Source organism: Rhagoletis zephyria, unplaced genomic scaffold, assembly GCF_001687245.7.
Source record: "Rhagoletis zephyria isolate East Lansing unplaced genomic scaffold, Rhagoletis_zephyria_1.1 Rzeph_scaffold_00549, whole genome shotgun sequence".
Lineage (NCBI taxonomy): Eukaryota > Metazoa > Arthropoda > Insecta > Diptera > Tephritidae > Rhagoletis > Rhagoletis zephyria.
Genome location: NW_016157633.1, coordinates 88,992 through 97,826, shown reverse-complemented (window position 1 = coordinate 97,826; position 8,835 = coordinate 88,992).

Genomic DNA, 8,835 nt, shown 5'->3' with positions numbered 1-8,835 from the left:
AATTTACTTTGCGTAGTTCGTATAGTCCATCAAAACTCTCGCTTCGTTTATTTCAGCATTCGCCGGCCGTCTTTATGTGGTAAGATATGCGCAGCAGATATCAACTTGGAGCGAAACAGCAGCGCACCGAAACCAACAAGAGATGATTGCAATTTTTTCTCACATATTTGTTTGTCTCACACTTTATGCCCTGCCGTATCCAACAGCCGTTTTTTTAGCAAACACACGCCATGACATTTGTTCTTTAAGCACCCACTTGTTAGATAAGGTACACAAAGAGCACAAGCGGGGACGTTATAAACAAGGCGAATATTTCAATTCAAAGCGCGTGTGTACCATGTTAGAAAATAGCACCTGGTGTAGAATAGGCCTGGGTAACGGCGCAATTTTTTGAAGCTGACACCCTAACTCCAGCGCAATTGTGCCTCTTCAGGCTAAAGCTCATTTCCTTTATTGCTGCACGCTGCACCAAAGTGAATTAATCCAAGGTGATATCGGTTGAGAAAAAACTCAAGTATACCCAAGTTCAAAACCCAAAAATACAACAAACACATAATTTTCACATTCAGAAGGCCCGCGACGAATTCTAGCAACCCCATCTTGTATAAATTCGCCTTGTGCTGCACATTTTACAAGAGACACTTCTATTTCGGGTGTTCTTTGCTGATTCTTTGCGACACCCGGTGTTGTCAGTGTTCCGGTGTTAAACTAAGGTAAATTAATACAAGGTGGTATCAATTGGGCAAAAAACTAAAGTATACCCAAGTTCAAAACCCAAAAATACAACAAACACATAATTTTCACATTCAGAAGGACCGCGGCTAATTTTAGCAACACCACCTTTTAAAAATTCGCCATGTGCTGCACATTTTACAAGTGACACTTCTTTTGTATGTTCTTTGCTGGTTCTTTGCGCCGCCCTGTGTTGTCAATGTTCCGGTGTTGCTGGCGTCCTTGCGTCACTGAGTTGTGAAAATCGGTATCGACGCCAGTAACTCAGCTCTCGGTATCAGCGCAATGGCGCGGCGCCGCACTGTGTTACCCACGGCTAGTGTAGAAGTCAGAGCTACATGTCACTGATGCTCGTAGGTATCAGGTACGATCCAGAAAATAAAGGTCGCGCCATTCGCGGACCGCTAACCCTCTCTTCGTCGATATGACAGCATCCACCCAATCGCTGACGTCATAAAATACTTTTGTTTACATTCACTGTTGCCAACTTGATGCTTTACGCACCAAATTTAGTGGGTATTCAAAACGCGAAAATGTCCTTGTTATGGACATAAGTACCTAGCTTAAGTTATAAAAATGCATTCCTGATAAATTATATTTTTTACTACCTTTTATTTCAACTCTGTATAAGTATACTGAAATTTTTAAATTTAAAATGGCTTCGTACGGCTTCACTTTTCACGAAGAGCCGAGGAGGAAGCACGAACAAGTAGGTCGAGAAATTATCATTTTTGTCTTTCTTGTAATTTTAAATATGCTTCTAGATATTAAAACGCAAGTTTTTTTGGAAGTTCTGTACTGATCTGGAGAATAAAGTGTTCTTAATATATTCGTGTGCCTTTTTTTAATAAGTTGTAATTGCCGCCGCAACATTTCTTTTTAATATTTGTTCTCGTGAATAACCGCCATCTTAAGTTAACGCATGCCACGCTATAATTTGAGGAATAAAAATACAGATATCGCTCAGAATTCATCAAAAATGCCGAATTCAAATGAAGATTCATCCAGCGACAATGATGGGGATCGCACGATGGTCATACCAAACAACACAGCCGCAGAGATGCAAGAACAAATTCGTAAGTTGCAATTATCTTTGGAAGCCTCCGAAAAAGAGAGATTATCTCTGAAGCGAACGCTTGCATCGACAACTTACACCGTCGACACGAAGACTAATGAGTCACTTGCCGACTCTGGTCACGTAAGTGCTACCGCACCTGCTACGCCGATGTATATCGCTACATCAGCAACTGCCGATTATCCTGCCTACTCTTTGCCACATATGAGTTATACTAACGCCGCCGCTCTTGCCACACAAACTTCTAACGTCGCTGCTGCCGATGTGTTCTCCACCCGTTCCTACGCCTACACAAGTTTCGCCAACACTATATCAGATAATCATCATATGCCCAGCTATGTACAACCTACTACGTCTCATTTCAACCTTAACGCAGGTAACTATATGCCTAATGCCAGTTTTGCAAACATCAATTCTACATACATCAATTACATATACCAATGTCGAAAATTTACTCCGTTTGCAGAAAGCTCTTACAGGAGATGCCCGATCAAAAGTTGAATCGCTGTTAATTCATCCCTCAAGCGTGAATGCAGTGATTTCGTCGTCGCAGCTTCACTTCGGACGGCCCGAACTACTTATACGCAGCCAACTTGCAAAAGCCAGAACATTTCCATCTATCACAAGTGGGAAAATCCATGAAATTGCCAACTTCAGTTCAATGGTTACGAATTTAGTCGCCTTCTTGGAGAACGCCGGTGCCGTACCTCACCTTTCAAACCCCACATTGCTTGATGAATTGGTAAGTAAATTACCACTTTATAAACGTGAAGAATGGGCACGTCACACATTTGCAATAAATAAGCCATATCCAACAATTTGCGAATTCAGTTCGTGGTTGCAACTAATGTCAACGTACGTTGTTATGGCAGCAGAATTTAACTCACCACACATCAGCTCGGATAAACCACCACGAAATTGTAATTCAAGTAGTAGATTAGTAAAAACAGTGCTAGCCGTATCAGAAGAAAATTTGAAATGCGTATTATGTAAAGACAACCACCGATTGTACCAATGCTTGAAATTTAAAGATTGTAATAACGACAAACGATGGGAGATCGTAAAAACGAACCGCCTTTGCTTTTGTTGCCTTTCTCAGGGCCACAATGTTTAAAACTGTCCGCGACGTCGCGCGTGCGGCGTATCGTTGTGCCAAAAATCCCACAGTAAATTGTTGCATAATGAGATCACTAAATGTGCCAATACTGGCAACATCGTGCCTGCTGAGTCAGCTGTTGCCACCGTAAGCACTTGTCGCTCGCTAGTAAATGACAAGAAGCAATCAACGAATGCGAATAAGGAGAGAGCCAATGTAAACAAAACATTGTTGAAATTTCTGCCTGTGAAGCTGCATGGACCAAAAGGAAGTATGCAGATAATTGCATTTATAGATGACGGAGCTAAAGTAACATTGCTTGAAGAAGAAATCGCTAATAAAATTGGTCTTACAGGTAGAAAAGACTTGCTGCATTTAAAATGGTTTGATGACCAAACTACAAGCGAGGTTTCTATGCGTGCAAATTTAGAAATTTCAAGCGTGAATAGCAACAAGAGATTTGACATGAAAGGCGTGCGAACAATAAAAAAGTTATTGTTGCCTCCGCAAACATTATGCGTAGAGAAGTTTGCGCATCAGTTCGAAGAACTAAATGACATACCTATAGAAAATTATTCTGATGCAATTCCTAAAATTCTGATTGGAATGCCGCATACGAATTTGGTACGCCCCTTGAGTGTTGTGAATTTCAACGAAGGGTTTACAGTACATGAAACCAAATTGGGTTGGACGCTATTCGGTTCAGACGAAAATAATTTTAATAATTCTACAGTTTGTCACGTAGATATCAATGATCAGGGTATGAATGAAATACAAAAACAATTAGATGATTACTTTGCGCTAGAAGGGTTTGAGCCAAATTTGCCTGTTATAAAGTCTGCTGCTGACATTAGAGCGGAAAGTATTTTGAGCAGCACAACTAAATTTATAGGTGGTAGGTATAAAACAGGCCTTTTGTGGCGTAATGATAATGTAACTGTGCCATATAGTTATGATGTAGCATTAAGACGACTTAAGCTTGTTGAACAAAAAATGTTACGCGATTCTAGTTATGCAGAATGGTACAATGCGAAAATAAATGAATACATAAACAAGGGTTATGCTAGAAAGCTATCTTCGACTGAATTGCCGAATGAACGTGTATGGTATTTACCCCATTTCGCCGTTTATAATGTAAACAAGGGCAATAAGCCTAGACTTGTGTTTGATGCCGCCGCTAAGATCAACGATGTTTCACTGAATTCTATGCTTATGAAGGGTCCAGATGATTATCAACCACGACCTTTACAATCAATTTTGTTTAAATTCCGCGAGGGTATGATAGCCGTTTGTGGAGACATTAGAGAAATGTTCCACCGCATTAATATTATTGAGGAAGATCAAAATTTTCAACGTTTTCTTTGGCGTAAAGGTGATACGTCAAGGCCGCCGGATGTGTATATAATGAAGACTATGATTTTCGGTTCGATTTGTTCTCCATGCTCTGCTCAGTTTGTTAAAAATCTGAATGCGTTGAAATTTAAACATGAAGATCCGCGGGCAGTCGAAGCTATTATCAACCGTCACTACGTTGATGATTACGTGGATAGTTTTCCTGGGGTTGACGAGAGCATAAGCGTAACGAAAAAAGTTATTGAGATTCACAGCAAAGCTGGGTTTGAGTTAAGAGGTTTTATATCCAATTCTAGCGAGCTATTGAGAGCTATAGATTGCTATACGGAGTATCAGGGTGACTCGAAGAATAAGTGCGGTTCAGAATCTGCTTACGAAAAGGTACTTGGCAAGCACTGGAATGCCAATTGTGATGTATTCTTTTTCAATTTAGTGTCTGCGAGAGTACCGAAGTCAGTCTTGGATGGTACGCGCCGACCGACAAAGGCTGAATTGTTGGGTTTAACAATGTCGATTTTCGATCCATTCGGCTTTCTCGCTAACGTTACGTTGGTGCCAAAAATTTTGTTACAAAGATTGTGGAAGTTGAATATTGGTTGGCATGATGCAATACCTGTTGATATCTACGACAAATGGTATCAGTGGTACACAATGCTCGACAACTTAAGCAAGCTTAGCATCCCTAGATGTTACGGTAAAAACTTTTTAGATCCATCTTCTGAAGTACAGTTGCATATATTCGCTGATGCGAGCGAGTTAGCATTTGCTGCTGTTGCATATTTCCGAATTATTCGCCAGGATGAAATCAGCGTGTCCTTCATCGCAGCTAAGAGTCGCTGCAGTCCGTTAAAGACAATGTCAATCCCTAGGTTGGAGCTACAAGCTGCGGTGCTGGGAACTCGGTTGTGTAAATTAATTATTGATAGTCATACAGTAAGGCCGCAGTCAGTAGCATTTTGGTCGGATTCTAAAACCGTTATACAATGGATTCGATCTGAAGCTCGTCAGTAAGCAGTTTGTAAGTAACCGAATTTCTGAGATCCTCCATTCATCTGAGGTGGCACAATGGAGATGGGTACCTGGAACATTGAATCCTGCTGATGAGGCAACACGGCCACAATCCAATAAGAGTTTTGTTAGTGGTTCGAATTGGATTAGCGGGCCTGCTTTTCTGATGCAATGCGAAGTCGATTGGCCATTGATGCCAGACAATATAGGGGTGGGTTGTGGTGATGAAGAACGAAGAGCGAAACCACTGTATATGGTGGAACTAAATGAGAACGTTGTACCATTCACGAAGTTTTCGAATTATTATAAGTTTCTTAGAGTTATTGCCTGGATTCGTTCTGCGATTCTAAAGTTTTTATCCTTTGTAAGAAGAGATGCAGAAGCACTCAAAGACCCATTAAAAATCACAGCTTATGAAATTAAAGAAGCAGAAATAATGGTATGCCGACTGGTTCAGAAAGCAGCATTTACTGAAGATGTTGCAACTTTGCGTAAAGGAGCGCAACTTTCGAAACGTAGTCCCATATTTAATTTAACGCCCCTGCTGGACGACAACGGGCTATTACGTGTTGGTGGTCGTCTCGACAATGCCTTATGTCTACCTGTAGATACAAGAAGGCCAATTATTTTGCCGAAATGCCACGCAATGTCGCGACTTATAGCTCGACATTATCACGAAATGTTTTACCACCAAAACCAAGAAGCAATTATCTGTGCGATCCGAGCGAAATTTTGGATACCAAGCCTACGATGTCTTGTGTGATCGATTAAACGCGAATGTCAGGTTTGTAAAAACGCAGCAGCCACGCCAAGGCCCCCGCTCATGGGTCAAATACCTACAGATCGACTTGTGCCTTACGTTAGACCATTCTCGTATACAGGCCTTGACTACTTTGGACCAGTTATGGTTTCGATAGGACGTCGGCGAGAAAAGAGATGGGTAGCTTTATTTACTTGTCTGGCGATCCGAGCTATACATTTAGAGGTGGCCAAAGATTTGTCAACCGATGCAGCAATTTTGTGTTTACGGAATTTTGTTAATCGCAGAGGTGTTCCCGTTCGTATACGCAGTGATAGGGGAACAAACTTCATAGGAGCAAGCAAAACCGATTGGTTACACACTGCCGCTGGCGTTGAGAGCGAATGTACTCGTCGTGGTATTGAGTGGGTGTTCAATACACCTGGGAATCCATCAGCAGGCGGTATATGGGAGCGTATGGTTGGAAGCGTGAAAAGAGTATTGGCGTTTACTTTGAAGGAAGCAGCTCCTCAAATTGAAACGCTTCAAAGCTTACTTATTGAAGCTGAAAATTTAATAAATTCGCGTCCGCTTACACATCTGCCAATTGAAAGCAACGATGCTGATCCACTGACACCTAACCATTTCCTATTGGGGTGCCCAAATTACATACAGAGTCCTGTCGATACTGATGCAGTATGCTTAAGCAAGCAGTGGCGTATCTTACAACATTTGAAACAAACGTTTTGGCGCAGATGGGTATTGGAATATTTGCCAACCCTAACCCGTCGGACTAAGTGGCATCAGAGGGTTAATCCCATTCAGGTTGGTGACGTCGTTGTTGTTTGTGATGGTAATGAGAGCATAGGCGAGTGGAGACGTGGAATCGTTTTAGAGGTATTTCCGGCTCCGGATGGACAAGTCAGGTCAGCGCTAATCAAAACAACGAGAGGCAACTTGAAGAGACCCGCTTCAAAGCTTGCGGTACTGGATGTTACTGGTGAACCTCAAATCGCTGCTGCTCCTTCGCTTCACGGGGGGCGGGATGTTATGGACATAAGTACCTAGCTTAAGTTATAAAAATGCATTCCTGATAAATTATATTTTTTACTACCTTTTATTTCAACTCTGTATAAGTATACTGAAATTTTTAAATTTAAAATGGCTTCGTACGGCTTCACTTTTCACGAAGAGCCGAGGAGGAAGCACGAACAAGTAGGTCGAGAAATTATCATTTTTGTCTTTCTTGTAATTTTAAATATGCTTCTAGATATTAAAACGCAAGTTTTTTTTGGAAGTTCTGTACTGATCTGGAGAATAAAGTGTTCTTAATATATTCGTGTGCCTTTTTTTAATAAGTTGTAATTGCCGCCGCAACAGTCCTAGTTTTGTGCTTGGTGTGTTTTAGGTGCTTTTGTTTTTAGTTTGAAGGCATCAAATTAGAAAATTTAAAAAAAATGGAAGCAAAATTTATAGCAATCGTAAGCGTGGTAAGCAATTTTACAAAAATTTAAACAAAATCATGGAACACTGACAATCATAAGCGACAACGAAATATGTGCAGCACCTTCAATCATGCCAGAAGAAATCGACCGTTGTGCAAGAAACATTGATTTTTATTAATTTGAATCGGCATCCTTACAATAAAATTATGTATTCATATAAAGTCCATAAAATACACCAATAAAAATTTGGTGCTTTTTCAAATTCAAAACTTGGCAACACTGCCTTTTGTTCGACGCTTCCTCTTTTTCTTGTCGAGTTCGTCTTGCTCTCTCATTCTGGTATATTTTGTCTGCACGGCCAGTTGCTCTCAGCTCGATTGGCGCAATCTTGTATTCTATCATTCTTGGGTATCAGGCAACATGCAAGACATTGCTATATGTGTACGGTTGTATGCGGAGGTGATGATTGGGTGCCCATTGTGGTGAATCAACCTCATTCATACACTTGTTGACGCTGGCCAACCTAAAAAATAAGCTGTATTATTAAGTAGCAAAAATATATTCAACTAAATGTATTGTTATTTTTGTCACCTAAGCACCCGAATACATACGTTGCACATATTTATGTGCAAGCCGCTCCTCCAAATCGATGCAGAATACACTTGTAAACTCTGAAAAATCTGGTATAACTTACAGGCTGTTTGTTGAATGACATTTATTACATTCACAAAATTGGTTATGTGCCACTGCACTGTAACTAGTGATGGAAAAGTAGGTACCATTACTTCCCTTTCAGACCTTCTTAAGTGGAAAGTAGGTACTTTCGGTCCAAGCATAAAATTTAAGCACATGCAATGTTGCCACAACCTTTTTTAAAATCCTTTAATATTTTTTTGGCCTAATATAAAAATGTTATACCCATATTTGCTCTTTAGGCACATATATATACGTATGTACATTTTTTCGAAAAATTAAGTACCGGTTGCAAAATTTAATTTTTCATCTCTATGTAGAGCACAGCTGACAAGATCAGCGCCATCTATTGTGTAGTACGAAAAGTTTTACAACTAGCAAGGAACACCACCATACATATGCGAAATCAAGGGAAAGTTTTCTTTTTGGTGACCAAGTTGTTTTATTATTACAACGCTTTTATCAACTTGCAATGTTGTGTTCCAGAAACTTTCAATGTTGTGTGTCCGACACCATAAAGCAAAGCTTTGAAAAGCTCCTATAAAAAAGCATAGTGAATAGGACGAGGTAGATGACATCTAGATGTCGCCCTATGTACTACGTTTGCTACACTGGAAATAGACGTGACGCCATTTCTTTAAATAAAACTAATTGGTGCTCGTTTGTATGTACATACATATGTAAATGCATGTGT